The following is a 14,393-nucleotide window of genomic DNA, read 5'->3' as shown; positions in this document are numbered from 1 at the left end:
TGAGTACAAAGAAGGAGAAAGACCACGTTCTCATTATGCTGCCAATTTTTTTTATCGGAATCTATTCTTTGCCAAAATGCCAATGAATGCTATTATTCAATAACCTTTTACAAAAGGATAAACTGAGGCAAGGTACATTTTATGTATATTCAGTAGCCTTTACAAAGGTTATGATGAGGCATAGACAAACACACAGACACGTGTGTGAATGTATATGTGTGTAAACACATGCACATACATGTATAGCTCAAATATATGTATATAATAGATCTAGAAAAGCTACATAATTAAATCAGTAGTCCATGGGAAAGATCTATTGTCAAAGAATCCAAGGTAATGGATTGGTTCCCAGCGAGAAACCTTATGAGTTTTTAAAAGATTAAAAAAAAAGTCCTTGAACCGAAAGAGTTAACTCACTTGCTTTTAAAAAAAGTCCCATATAATTTCCTTTTATCATAAAACAATGCATTTATTATTTTCTGTATATCTGTTAAAGGGCACGGCCTTCTGAGTGGAAAACAAAACAGAACTCAGTCACATGTTTATTTGCTTCAGCTACTCCCTTTCCCTTCTGATAAATAATCAAACGTGCCATCCAGAAAAAACAAACCCAGCGAGCTGGGAAATTTGATGGTCATCAAATAGACTGAGATACCAAGAAAAGCAGCCCACTGTTCCCACAGTGAGTTTTGTGCCCCACACCTACACTACCATCTGAGTAAATACCTTCAGTCACTCTTTCCATTTTCCCCATGCAATTACTCCTACTGTTAAACAAATTGTCCTTAAGGCACTTGCAAACACCATTTTTTTCCTTACAAAGTAGAACAACTTGTGAACATTAAAAAGCTAGCCTAGAAAAATGCAGGTATGTATATATGTACGTATATACATACAATATACATATGTGTATCATATATGTAAATATAAACATCTATATATAGACAAATTTATACAGATGTCTATAATTTTTATTGTACTTCAGACTTGAGGTTTGAATGACAATACTGCTTGATTTCCCTGCTTGTCCTAAGAGACACTACCTTGTAGCATAATACTTTAAGGGCATTAAGTCTGGGTAGTGATAGAAAAGCTTTAGAACAGTTCTCCCCAGATCAAGATGGTAATCTTCCCATGTCTCCTCCACTCACTGACCAGTAAACAGCAGAAATGATAACCTTATGTAAGTTTTACTGAAGGGGGGGGTGGGGAGGGAGAGGTCTAAGATTAAAAGATCAAGAAAATAATTCTTAACTATTTGTGGTTAATCCCCTCATTTCAATAGGACAAAAATAATAGTAGTTCCATCTCCCCATTTGTTACAGAGGAAAGCTTTCCCATGTGAAGTCCACTTGTCTTTACCTGCCATGCCAATTATTAACAATGAAACATTTGAAAAGAATCCTGTAACATGAAAGTTAACAACCATCACAGAAAGTAAGCATGGTTTTTCCTTCCCTTTTGCAGAAGCCTCCGTTTAAACAATAGTCATATGAATGAGATAATGGCTATGCTTGTTTCAGCACTCTGATTTTTATTGGCATGAAATTGGTACAAATATTATCAAGACCAGTTCGCAAATGATGACGGTGCCATGATGCAAACATTAGGGAAGGACGGTTTTACAGTTAAAGATCCTACAATCTCACCACCCCCTAACTCTAAGCCCCCACCCCCATCAATTGTTACATTCACTTTTTTACTTGTGACAATACAAACAAAGCCCACAAAACACCACACACACACACACACACACACACTCACACACACACACACCACTCTCATCTAAATTCCGAATCCGAAATAAATGTTAGTGAGAACAAACAACTGCTTACTTAACTGATACTCCAGAGTCATTGGAAAGCAACAGTGAACTGAACAGGAGTTAGAAGGAGCCAGTTTTCTTTTCAATTTTTTAAAGTGCCTTTGATGGCCAAAAAAAAATAAAAAAAAAAAGGCAGTAAACAAATTGAATCATGTCATTTTGCTCTGAAAGCTGTAAAGAAAGGAAACCCTCCTTCCCCCCGAAGAATACATTCACAGAAGGAGATAGCAAGTTTCAAAGTTTAACCAAACGCCCAGCGTTCCCTTTTCTCTGAACACTTACAGAGAAAATGAAGACTTTGACGGGGTGAGCTCTGACTGTCGTTAGATTTCCGTCTTCTTGCTGTAGATGTGTTCTGGCTGTTTCTGTGAAGCGGGGGTTGGAGAATGGTAAAAAGATGTTTGAATAAACAGGAAGTGCCGGGCTGCTGGAGCACACACTGAAGTGAAAACACCCTGGAACATTGCCCTTTCTAGCCAACAAGAGGCTTGCCTCCACAGTAGCAATGCCTTCGAAATGACAAAGAAACCACAAGAATCCCTCAAGTAATTCTCCTCTTTCAAAGTTGAAAGAGCCGTTGGAGCTGGCAGGTAATTTCAAAGTGGCATCGAGCACTTAAAGAAATCTATTAATTCTAATTCGGCACATATCTAAATCACTTCAGGTCTACAAGCAGCAACATACCTAACTAATTATGCCTTAACTGGACCAACAGACAAACAGCAGCCAAATGCTACATACGGCTCACTTCTGCAGACAAATACACATCTTCTCAGTCTCAGGGAACCTGCATCCCCAAACGTTTTTGTCACAGTGTCTACACATGAAAAGTGGGATTTCTTTAATTCTTTTTTTTTGAGATGCTGCAGAGTTTGGTGGCTCTGTATCCCATGTGCTCCTAAAGAATACATTCATCTCTGCATTTTGAGTAGATACATTTGCTCTTCCATCTGATCTTTTTTTAAATCCCTTCTGATTTTTCCTTCTAGTCAGCAAACCAAAGTATCTATTTATCTTGAGGTGACTGGCTCCCCGACTTGGGCCCTGCTTTCCCTACTCAAACTAATTATTAAAGTCCTATCTTCTGTCACATGGGTGGTGACATGCCCGAGACACTAAAGAAAACTAGCACAGGCTCAGTAAGGCAGCTTGTAGAATATGAACAGTCGACCAGACATAGTCAAGGGAGGTTGGGGGGGGGTGTGTGTGGAGAGAACCAGGATTCCTGTAGAAAATGTACTGCTGTTGTGGTAACTAACGTGCGGCTGCCACTGAAGGGACTGATTTGTTATTTAGCATGGAGTCTTGGACTGTCTGTCATTCTGGGTGCTAATGCTCTGCTAAAATAACTCATTGGGAGCTGTCAGTGGGATGTTTACACAGGCCCCAATCTTTTCTTCATAGAAGGAAATTTTTTTACTGGAATTCATCTTCTTTTGATCTCACATTCAAAGCAACAGCAGCTTGATAGACATTCAAGTCTGAAAGCAAATCCAGACGCTGAAGATAAACCGCCAGAGTATGACAGGCAGGAGCATCTAAAGCTTATAAAAATGAAGAGAACAGCATGTCGTCTGAGTATTACAATAGCAGAAATCAAGAGACATATTAGGTGGAACTGATCAGCCACAAAAACAGTTCAAAAGGCAGATCATAGAAACAGAAGACTAGGCGAGGGGGAAAAATAGGAAATATCTGCTTTACAGAGGAGGCATCCCCTTCATTCCAAGTACCACAAGGTTTCCGCTCCAGCATGTAAACTTGGGGGGAAGGTGGAGGGGAGGAGGAGGAGGAGGAGGAGGCAATCCAATGTAAATGTTCTACTCAAACTCAGCTCTTCCAATTATAAGCAATCCAATTAATTTGTTAACAGCCCCCTTCCATCAAGTGTTTCCAAGAAAATGAGAGGGTAGTGCCTTACCTTGCTTAGTACTCCCCCCATACTGAAATTTATTACCATCACCTGTCTCTGCTAGTTTTAATGAAGTATCCAAAGGGATAACAGAGCACCATGGGAACGAGACATTCAGGAAAAATGGCATCTCGCATCCTGAGGTCTCTAAGTAGTTTTAGACTGTAGATGAGGGAAGAGAGGAGAACACTCAGAGGCTCAATTCTTTAAAAAAAAGCTAGTTATTAGATGGACATTAAAGCTCTGTCCTCTCCCTCAAAAACAGAAAGTACCAGCTCGTGAATCCCACTGATCTGCATCCAGCATCCAGAAGTTGGTTTTTTGCTTTTCTTTTTTTAGCTGACTAGAATAATTTGTAAAGGAATAATCACAAAAACTTTCTAAGAGAATGCATACATTTTTCATTTAAAAATAAGCCTCTTATTTTAATTAAAGTCAGTACATATAATGAAAAAGTAATTCTCAAACAATTTTGTACTTAGAGCTGTTTGTTAACAAACACTGAATGAACAGGCAGTGTTAGGTGAAAGGGCAGCAGAATTCCACATTATAATTTCGCCTGCGGGTTATTTCTGATTAAGGACACCCTCTGGGACACCAAAGCAAGATCTTCTTTTACAGCAGGCATGGCTTTTAAAATTAGCCTTTTTTTCCCCCTGCATAATAAACCAACAGGAAAAATGTGGATTTAAAAATGTATTAACCAATTTAAAGAGTTGTAATCAGTTTAGGGTTTGTTTTCTGCAAAACACAGGTTCCTGTGTAGCTAAGTTACAAATGTAAAAATGCAGACTGGATTTGAAAAACTGCTTTCAAAAGTCACCTTCTGTCATGCTTATGCAGCTATCTAATGTGCTAAAGGCTGATTATTTATCTTTACACTGTACTAGTTTAATCTGTTAAGGTCAACACTAATCTGTGCCAACCTTTTAAGAAATAGCAGCCTTCAAAGACTTGCAGTGAGAATCCCCAAACTAAATACAGGATGTCACTGTAATGGATACATTTACCTGAACTGGTGAGATTTACTATGTAAACACTGAATATAAATTCCCATATAAATTAGAAAACACATTATTTCTGTATATAGAGAAGATGTTGTCACCAACATGTGGGTGAGATGATTAACATCACTTTGTTTCATGGGACTACTTAAAAACCAGGTTTGCATTTACATGCCATGTATATACAGAGCTCAATTACTGAAATGAAATGTTTGCTGTGTCTCCCCCCACCCCCAAAGCCCCCTCCCAGGAAATGGCAAGTTTGGATATCAAATGAGAGCCTCCCAGTCATCTCCTCAAACGGCGGTGGTTCTTAAAATGCAGACCATTGGTTGGTGGCCATTGCCAGTAGCCACAGCACACCACTGTCTCTCTCTGCCCTCTCAGATTTCTTCTGGACTTGAATGTCACTGTAGACCTTGAATGTGAAATGGCTTCGTGCTAATTGCTCCAATTTCTGGAAGATGTGCAGGCAGGTGAAACCTGATCCCCTCGGCCCTTGTGGAGCCCAAGAACGAACGACCCCGGAATGTTTACACAGTGGTTTGATTTTAATAGACAGGAGGGCTGGGTTTCAGACAGCAAAAACACAGCTAATAGGTGACCTCTTAATGTAGTCCTTTTTGAAAAAAAAAAAAACAACAAAATACAATTTCATGTGGTAAAAGGTGATGTCCTGAATGCCAAGGTTATCTGCTTGACTTTTTGAGTGAGCACACATTACGTTGCACCTGACATTTACACCCGAAACTCTATACCGACTTCTTCTTCTTCTTTTTTTTTACTTTAAAACAAAAAAAAAGCACTTTATATGTCAGTCACCTTACAAACAGATTATGGCTGTATGGGATTTCCTAGTAAGTGCACTCATTTGAATTTTAAATTGAATCATTTTTACTTCCATTTCACTACTTGTTCCTAACATCCTGCAGAAAATGTTAAAACTCCTACCCCCAAAAGGTGGAGGGAGCCTTCTCCCTTGTTCTTTTGACTATTCTCTAGTCCCTCACTCATGGAATCCCCAGCCTTGGGTGAAAGGTGAAGGTAAATCCCTTGCCTGAAGTTGAGTGATCATTAAGGGTCTTTCCCTCTCTCATGGCACCAGATACATTACATATGGCTTTCATGCTTCTCTTGCTCTTCCTCATCCCCCGGTAGATTGTAAGCTCCTTGAACCCATGACTGGGATATTGCTTGTCTCTGGATTTTCCTTTTTTTCTGACCCAATGCTTAGAACAGTGCCTGGCACATAGTAGGCACTTAGTAAATGACTGACTGATTGATTGATATCTCACAGAGACTAAAATAAATCTTGGGGCAATGGTACTGAATGGCTACATGATGATGGCTGAATAGAACATGAGTGACTGAGGCTGAGCTTTTAATGCCTCCATGTAGTTTTTAAATACGTTTACCACACTGAACACAATCTAGTATGAATGTCTGGTAATTTGGGGATTTATCCAATGTCTTATCTCTGCCCCTTCCCCCCAATCTCCACCCCTCCTGGATGCTTCCCCCCCCCCAACACCTTGCAAGAGCCCAATAAATCTTTGCTCATTTGTATGTGCTGGCTGTGCAGAGCAGGAGAGACACTGAACCATTCAAAAAGGGAGTGGGGTGAGAGAAAACTTCATCACTTTATCACTTGATGACCTGATAGCTTTTGGGAGGAGCCAATGAAGTCCAATAATTACTTTCCAAGAGTCAGCTGCTAAATACATCCCCCAAAACTATAGATAAGTTTAGGAAAATTAGATTAAAATAGAGATGAATTCTGCAGCACGGAGGTCAAAGATTCAAGGTACTCAGCACATGGGACCAACAAAAAGAAAATGTGCAGGACATGTTGAGTGGGGTTAAAAAAAGTGGGGAAAAGATCTGGGAATACGGCCTAGTTTAGTTTAATTTTTTAACCTAAGTTTGAATATAAAGCAAAAACTCTTGGTATAAACAGAAAACACAATTCAGGTATTTTAATAAGTAAATTTAATGAGAGGATTTTAATGACTAAATTTCTTCAGGGAAGGAGAGAGTAAAATTACATTCAGACAAAGCCAAGTTAAAACGGTGAGGTTTTTTTGTTTTTTTTTGGGGGGGGGCGTGATTTGGTAAAGGAATTAACACTCATCAGAAGGACTGGGGAATCATAGGCAATAGCTATCAGACTTTTTGTCTATGAGAAACCTCAAAATTTTTGTATTAGATTCAAGGTAGAAGGTAAGCTCCTTGAAGGCAGAGACTATTTCATGTTTGTCTTTATATCCCAACGGCAAGTGCATAGTAGGTGCTTAGTTTATGCTTGTTGATAAAAGGCACAGTACAACTAAACAATGCAAACCAACATTAAAGTATTCTAGAAAGGATTCTTTTCCTTTTTGGGTCATGGATCTCTTTGGCCATCTGGTGCTGACTGTGGATGCTTTCTCAGAAGAACGTCTTTAAATGCACTAAATAAAATATATAGGCTTACAAAGGAAACCAATTATACTCAAATACAGTTACACACACAAACATGTATATGTGCATATACATATATACACCTGTATATATACACACAAATACATATATATGCATGTATGCATATACAAGTTCTTTAGGATTCATATATATATACACATATATATATATGAATTCTTGTATTTTCATATGATATTCTTAAGAATTCTAAAGAATATCTACATCTACATATTCATATACACATACACATATATATAGTTCCAGGTTAAGAATTCTTGTACTAGAGCATTTTTTTACAATAGCATCTTTAAAGTGGAGATAATATTAGCAACCTGAAAGGGTGAAAGGCTAGTTTTTATGTGTTCTGTAGGTGTTGCTAACATCCTCAAAATGTTGATATGAGATTCAAGTGCGAAGGCAGATATTGTTTCTATTTTTTAATCCTTTGTATTCTCAGCACCCAGAACGGTGTCTTGAATACAACAGGTTTTTGTTACATGCTTACTGAATGAATAGATGAAAAAAGAAAGCATGTTTCATAATGTAATGTGCTATATACATGTATATTATTAATTATTATCATAATTATTAAACTATCATTAGCAAAAAAAACCCAGAACTTCTTTCACATGGTCCATTAGTACACAAAGGTCACCTGTCCCATTAATACCCAACCTTGGGAATAGATGAATAAGTACAATAGCCACAGTCTAAAGAAATTTTACCTGGCAAGAAAGTTACTTTTATTGTCTTTCCATTGAAAGGTATTGTGCGTGTGCGTGTGTGTGTATAAGAAACCCTCAAAAATACCTTTCCTAAGATCAATAATAATTCCCATCAGCTAAGTTTTTCCCCTTCTCCCTACGCCCCCCCTCCACACACGCAAAAATTAAAGTTTGGAATAAAGAAAAAGAAAGAAAATCCTGTCAATGTAGAGATTTAGTATAAACCAGTACAAGTCAGTGGTAGGAACACTAAGTGGTAAAGGTAAACATGGTCCCCCCCTCACCCCCCCAACTGGTTCCCCTCTAAAGCTCTCTAGGCAGTCAGTGCCTGGTACCAAAGCCTGCCCTGCACATTTGGGAGGTCAACACAGCTATGCTAAACTGACAGGTTCAGTTTACAGCAGGCCAGGACTTTGTTTGGATATACTGGCCTTGCTCACCGCCAGCTTAACAACAGATGGCTAGAAAACTTTCATTATGTTGCGCAGGGCTGAACTGCAAACAATCCAGAAAACTGTGAAAAGTTTAACTCCCTCCAAACCAACAAAACAAGAGAGTTCACACACATGTGCCAGACTGGCTCTAGTGGAGGGCCTGGGATATGCAATGAGGATTCTCAGGGCTGAATTAACTCTCCATTGGATGATTAATGAAACCTACACAAAAACCATTGGATGTAAAAAGAGAATTTGCGATTTGACAAGGTCAGATGAATAAAAGCATCATTCCCATAGCAAAAGTAACCATGACAGACTGGAGTCTTTTTATTTTAACTTTTCAAAGCCTAGAACTTTAGAGAAGTTGCAAAAAGTGCCTGCTTTATTTTATTTTCCTGAAATATAATTTAAGAGGTTTCCCTCTCCTGCAAAGACAGAATCTTCCTTTGCATAACTCTCAAGCTCCCTTCCTGCTATCCCTCTGGAAGACTGAAGAGCCAGCCGAATATTCTAACTCTAACACCCAGATTTAAATATGATTTATCCAAATCTGTATATAATTTAAATATTCATTAAATTGATTCAATCCATATGAACCCTAATATCTCCTAATGCTCTGAGACAGGTTATAAACGCACCTTCAAAGGTTTAATTCAATTGGCAATCTTATAGGTCTCATCACTGGAAATGTATTATTTTTATACTATTCAAGAAATGAACAAATCTGTTTTCCACAAATGTATTTTAGAAGCTAGCCTTTTCTGTTATTGAAAGAAAATTGTGTTTATTACTCCTTTAGCACAGTGTAAACTCATAAACGTCAACAGAGAGTACAAGGAAAACTGTCAACTAAATATTGTTTCCTTCATGAGCTGTTCTTCCAAGTCAATTACGCCTTTCAACTTCTGGGGCATTGTATGATAAACTAGCAGTAAAAATCATTCACATTAATATACCATGGTGCCTTGCCTGCAAAAGGTAATTAAAGAAGTAAATGACTCATAAGAATAGACATATTAGCTGCAAAATGAAAGGCAACTTAGCTGCCACATGAAAATATGTACCATTAAGATACTGCATTTTCATATTCCTGTAATCAGCTCCAGTAGACTAATGCTTATTTAATCCAGTTCTCGGCTAAGTCCATCAACAACTGTTTTTTGCTGTTTTCTCCTTGACTGAACATTATGAGTGCAGGTTTGGAATAAATACTGCAATAAGATTTTTGCATACTCAATTGAAGAACAGGTTTTTACATTTTAAAATCTATTTTTTTTCTCTCTCTCTCTCTCTATCACAGAAATACAACATAGAAGATGACTAGGAAATATTTTCCTGGCTAGACAAGGCTTTTAAACAACAGTACATTTTAGGGAACGGATCTTGGTTTTAACATTCACAATTTCTGATTCATACCACTATTAGCATACGAAAAAATGATGCCGTGTCTTCACATGCCAAATGTCCTATTCTTCACTTAAGAAACATCCCCTTTTGTTAATAATGTCTTCCATTAGCATTAGCAAGATGAGGACGATTTATCTTGACTCAGTGACCAAAGTGGAAGGAAAGAAATGGGGTGGATCCCCACAATGTTACAGGATTGAGTCTGCACTAAATACCATCAAGAGGTCCCTACTAGATTAACTAAAACATGCCAGAAGAGACCTTGATAAACCCTTCAACCAGCTACACTGCTTTCCAGATCTCTGACTTTTGCGCCACATTTCCTCTGCCCAAGATGCTATTCTCTGTACAAATTCATTTTTTTCCCATCCTAGGCACCATATAGGAGTATTTCATTAAGGGAGTTAGATTGTTTCCTTCCCCTAGAAAAACCAAGGGAGCTTGTCTCAGGCGGAAGGTCTAGCTGGCCTAGAAGGACAGGTCCATAAACAACAATATTGTTATTACTGGGGACACTGGAGATCTCAAGTTTCCTTCAGGTCTTGAGAAAGGCCTATTTCACATATAAAAATCTAGGCCTCAAGTCTGCCATTCACATGGGCCTTTCAATAGAATTTAGCATGTTGGGCTTCCAAAGAGCCATCAGAGGAAATAAGCATTCCTCATTTTGCCTTTATAAGTGAAGTTCTTTGAGCGCTACGACATCTATATTTTATTGGGTTTGCCAACAATTCATCTGTTTTAATCAAAATCTTAGCCCACCCGGCTGGCATCTACTAACTTACTGAAGGACCTGTAAGAGATATGTGACCTGACTTTGAAAGTCATGAGCTTTCATCACAGGAAAAGTTCTAGATTTCTTTACTGGGTGTGTATTCTCCACTTTCCGCTTCCTGTGGGTGTGTAAACCATCTCTTTGGCTCTTAAACTGATGAGCAGCCAATTCTCTCAAGGACAGACAGTTCATGACAGGAGGACTACCCTGCAAATATGAACCTGCAGCTTATTTATCTTTTAACAGTCCTCAGGATTGCAAGAGGCTTACAGATTTAAGCTCAATCTTTTGTTTTTTAATGTATTATTGCCTCACCATTTGTGCAGACACCACTTGGAACCACAATTAATGAGCTCTAGTCCTTTTTCTAATTAAGGAACAAAGGTTCTTGTGTGCAGGGTATAGAGTGACACTGTCTAGAGAACACACGTTTAAATAGAAGTAAATGCTTCTAATTGACTTAAAATGGGATTTTTAATATTTAGGAACATAATAGGATGGAGAAATTAGAGCATTTCCAACATCATTTACAAATAAGCCTTTACAAAATATTGTTAGCTGATAATAATGCATCATTATAAATAATGGAAAGTTATGAATGCCAGGCATGTAACCTTTGTATTCACGTGATTAACCTGTGTGCATTGATACAATGATACATGAATTAGTTTAAAATTTTTTAAAAAAGCAAACCCCTGTAAAAAGCAAAAAGCAAGAAAGCAGCAAGTGCAGCTTGAAATTCCTTAGACTGTATAGTAGATTAGTATTCAAACATGTAATTAAGAAAGATAACCTTGCTTTACACAGTAATTAGGGCTATTAGAAATAGGATACTCTCTCTTAAAAGTGCTACAAATATACCAGAGTACTAAATAACCTGCATCCCTTGGAAAGTGGACTTGCTATCAAGGGCAAAGCTGCTATCCACTGAAGAAACACGAAATGACAGACGGCTGTTAGACTCCATTAGCTGCTATGCGATAGTAGCACATTCCCTAACACACGACCTGTGAAAAATCTGAGATCTCTTTAAATCTTTGAATTGGATTGCAGCATTAATTCTTAAGAACTGCAATCCTTCAACCAAGTCAAATTACCCTCATTAACAGTGGAAAAACTGCCTCTGCAATAAGTTTTTTAAAAAAAGATATTTATTACCTATAATCACTTTCATATACTTCACCTGGGAGTGTGACCAACTGGTACAACAACTTGGAACAATGCACCACTGTTAATGTTGATAGGACCAGAATGTCATCTCTAAAGACACTGACACAAACTGGCTAATTTCATTTACCCTTCCTCCCCCCCTCACCTTGGTAGCCAGGTGATGGAGGCAACCCCATTTTATAGGTGAGGAAATCCAGGCATGGGAAAATTAAACTCCAGTTTGCAAAGGTCATTACTGGCAGAGCTGGGACTAGAACTCAGGTCTTTGGATTTCCTGCTCCTATACTTTTTGCATTAGAATGACATCAGAAATGTGCAGCTGCAGCTACCATTTGAAGGAAATGCAGGAGCCTCCCTTGAGACCTAGCTGGTGACTGGATTAGTGCAGTGATAAGAGGAGGCTGGCTTCATCAGCAGGCATGGTGCTGAGGGTGGGGGGGCAGGGGGAAAGTGAGAAGGAGAGAGGGAGGGAGAAGGAGAGGGAGGGAGGAGAGAGGGAGGGGAGGGGGGGAAAGGGGAAGAGGGAGGGAGAAGGAGAGGGGGAGAGAGAGGGAGGGGGGAAGAGAGAGGGAGGGGAGGGGGGGGAAAGGGGGAGAGGGAGGGAGAAGGAGAGGGGGAGGAAGAAGGAGAGGGGGAGAGACAGGGAGGGGTGGGGAGAGAGAGAGAGAGCGAGAGAGACAGAGAGAGAGAGAGAGAGAGAGAGAGAGAGAGAGAGAGAGAGAGAGAAACCTGCCTCTCTTCTGCTACCACTACATCTGCTATTACTATTCAAGATACCTTGTGACAAAGAACCAAAATATATGCCATTTCATAACTATTTCCCCCCAAATGTAAATTGTTCTATTTTTCACTTGTTACTATCTAAGATAATTCCATAAATATCCAGAGTGTTAAAACAAAACTCTATGGATTTCAAACATTTCTCCGTACTTAGCTAGAAACGAGCTCTCCATCTCTCTCTATTCTCTGCTTCTCTGCACTTTAGATGTTAAGAGATTTAGTTACAACACTGCTCAGCACAATAAATAAGAAAACAGGAAAGGACAAAAGACTCCTTTGCAAAGGGGAGTAAATTTGGGGGGGGGTGGGCAATCTTGTATATTGAAATGCTTGAACTCTCATTAACTCATTCTTCTACCAAGCTAAGATAAAATGCTAACTCATGTTCTCAAAATCGAACTTGACATTACAAATACCCTTTTAAATAACATACAGGATTAAAAAGTAGGAGACGCAGTGGGGTGGGCTATGTAGGAATAGGAGGATGGGATGGGGGGATCAGAAAAAGACGGGATTTTGAATCTGAAGCTTAGGGTCAAGATCCTGTCTTCACCCTTACAAGCTATGTGACAGGAAAATGCCTTGTCTCTCCAAATCTCAGTTTCCTTATCTGTAAATGGGGATAACACCTCTTGAAAAGGGCTGTTTCTGAGGGTCAGATGACCTAAGGTATATGAGAGTGTTACTAAAACTGAAATGGACATAAAAATTACTTTTGTTATTTGTGGGGATGTGGAGGGAGAGGACAGACTAGGCTTGAGATTTCATTGGTATAGGAAAGCTTCTTGTTACAACGCAACTTGTAGGAAACCAGGTATTGTTACATTGTCGTAGACAGTCTATGTAGCAGAAACAGAATCTGACAAATTGAGGCCTTTCTGACGGAGGCCAGCTCTTTATACTAGGCTACACTTCTAATTTCTGTCCTCCTTCAACTTCTACTACTTCTCCTCCTCCTCCTTCTCCTGCTGCTGCTGCTGCTACTACTACTATCGCTGCTACCACTACTAAATTCTTTTCAATGCTGTTTTCTAATTTAATGCTATATACTAATCACATTTTATCCAATTAAACATTAAGCACCCACCCTGCAAGGCACAGTGCTAAGGGCGATGGATCAAAGAAATGAAAAATAACCCAGTCCCTGCCTTGGTGGAGTTTGTGCTTTAAGAGAGAGACAACACTTACACAAAGAATTGTGGAATTGGGTAGCATGTGGCAGGAGCGAAGGAGAAGTCTGTTACAGAATACATGTAAGGCATATATGACAATAATTTATTTTATTATATACAGAATCCCATTCTCCAACCACATCTGATAATAGAAAGTTTGTTAGTACTGGGAAAGCCACACTGCAAAGGCAATCATTTCAGGAACTTCCCAAGGACAGGAGGGTGGGGGGAAGAATTTTCTTCTGTCTCTTTTTTTAAAGCCCCTGGCCTTTAAGACAATGTTCAGTACACAGTAGTTGCTTAATAAATGCTTAGTGACTCACTGCTCTGCTAGAAGTTCCAAACTCACTCAGCAGGCAGCTAGCTGATGCAGTGGATTGAGTCCTATACCTGGAGTTAGAAGGACCCGAGATCAAATCCTGCCTCACACACCTACGAGATGTGTGACCCTGGGCAAATCACTTATTCTCCATCTGCCTCATTTTCCTCATCTGTAAAATGGGGATGATAACAGTACCTTTCTTCTAGGGTTGTTGCGAGGATCAAATGAAATAATATTTGAAAAACATAATAAATCTCCAAGTGCTATGTAAATTCTTGTTGTTACTGTTAATTATTGTTATTAAAGGTTAGGAAGGTGACCTGGAAAATGATGTACCTTCCCTTCCAAGAGCTCAGGCTCTGGTAGACACAGAACACAGAAAAGATGATTCAAGGGCAGCTAGG

General features: G+C 39.0%; 1 protein-coding gene across 8 annotated transcripts in view; it reads right to left on the bottom strand.

The window, feature by feature from the left end:
* The window catches only part of FOXP1 (forkhead box P1), a 684,912-nt gene that overhangs the window by 203,022 nt on the left and 467,497 nt on the right, over positions 1 to 14,393 (bottom strand). Inside the window, exon 1 of one of the 8 annotated variants that reach the window (XM_036737507.1) lies at positions 2,108 to 2,199. The exons of the other annotated variants lie outside the window; for them this stretch is intronic. The gene's annotated coding sequence lies outside the window, so the exon portion shown is untranslated. Of the gene's footprint in view, positions 1 to 2,107; positions 2,200 to 14,393 lie in introns of those variants that run through there. 8 annotated transcript variants of the gene reach the window in all.

Source organism: Trichosurus vulpecula, chromosome 9, assembly GCF_011100635.1.
Source record: "Trichosurus vulpecula isolate mTriVul1 chromosome 9, mTriVul1.pri, whole genome shotgun sequence".
Lineage (NCBI taxonomy): Eukaryota > Metazoa > Chordata > Mammalia > Diprotodontia > Phalangeridae > Trichosurus > Trichosurus vulpecula.
This window is presented reverse-complemented; position numbering and strand designations above follow the sequence as displayed.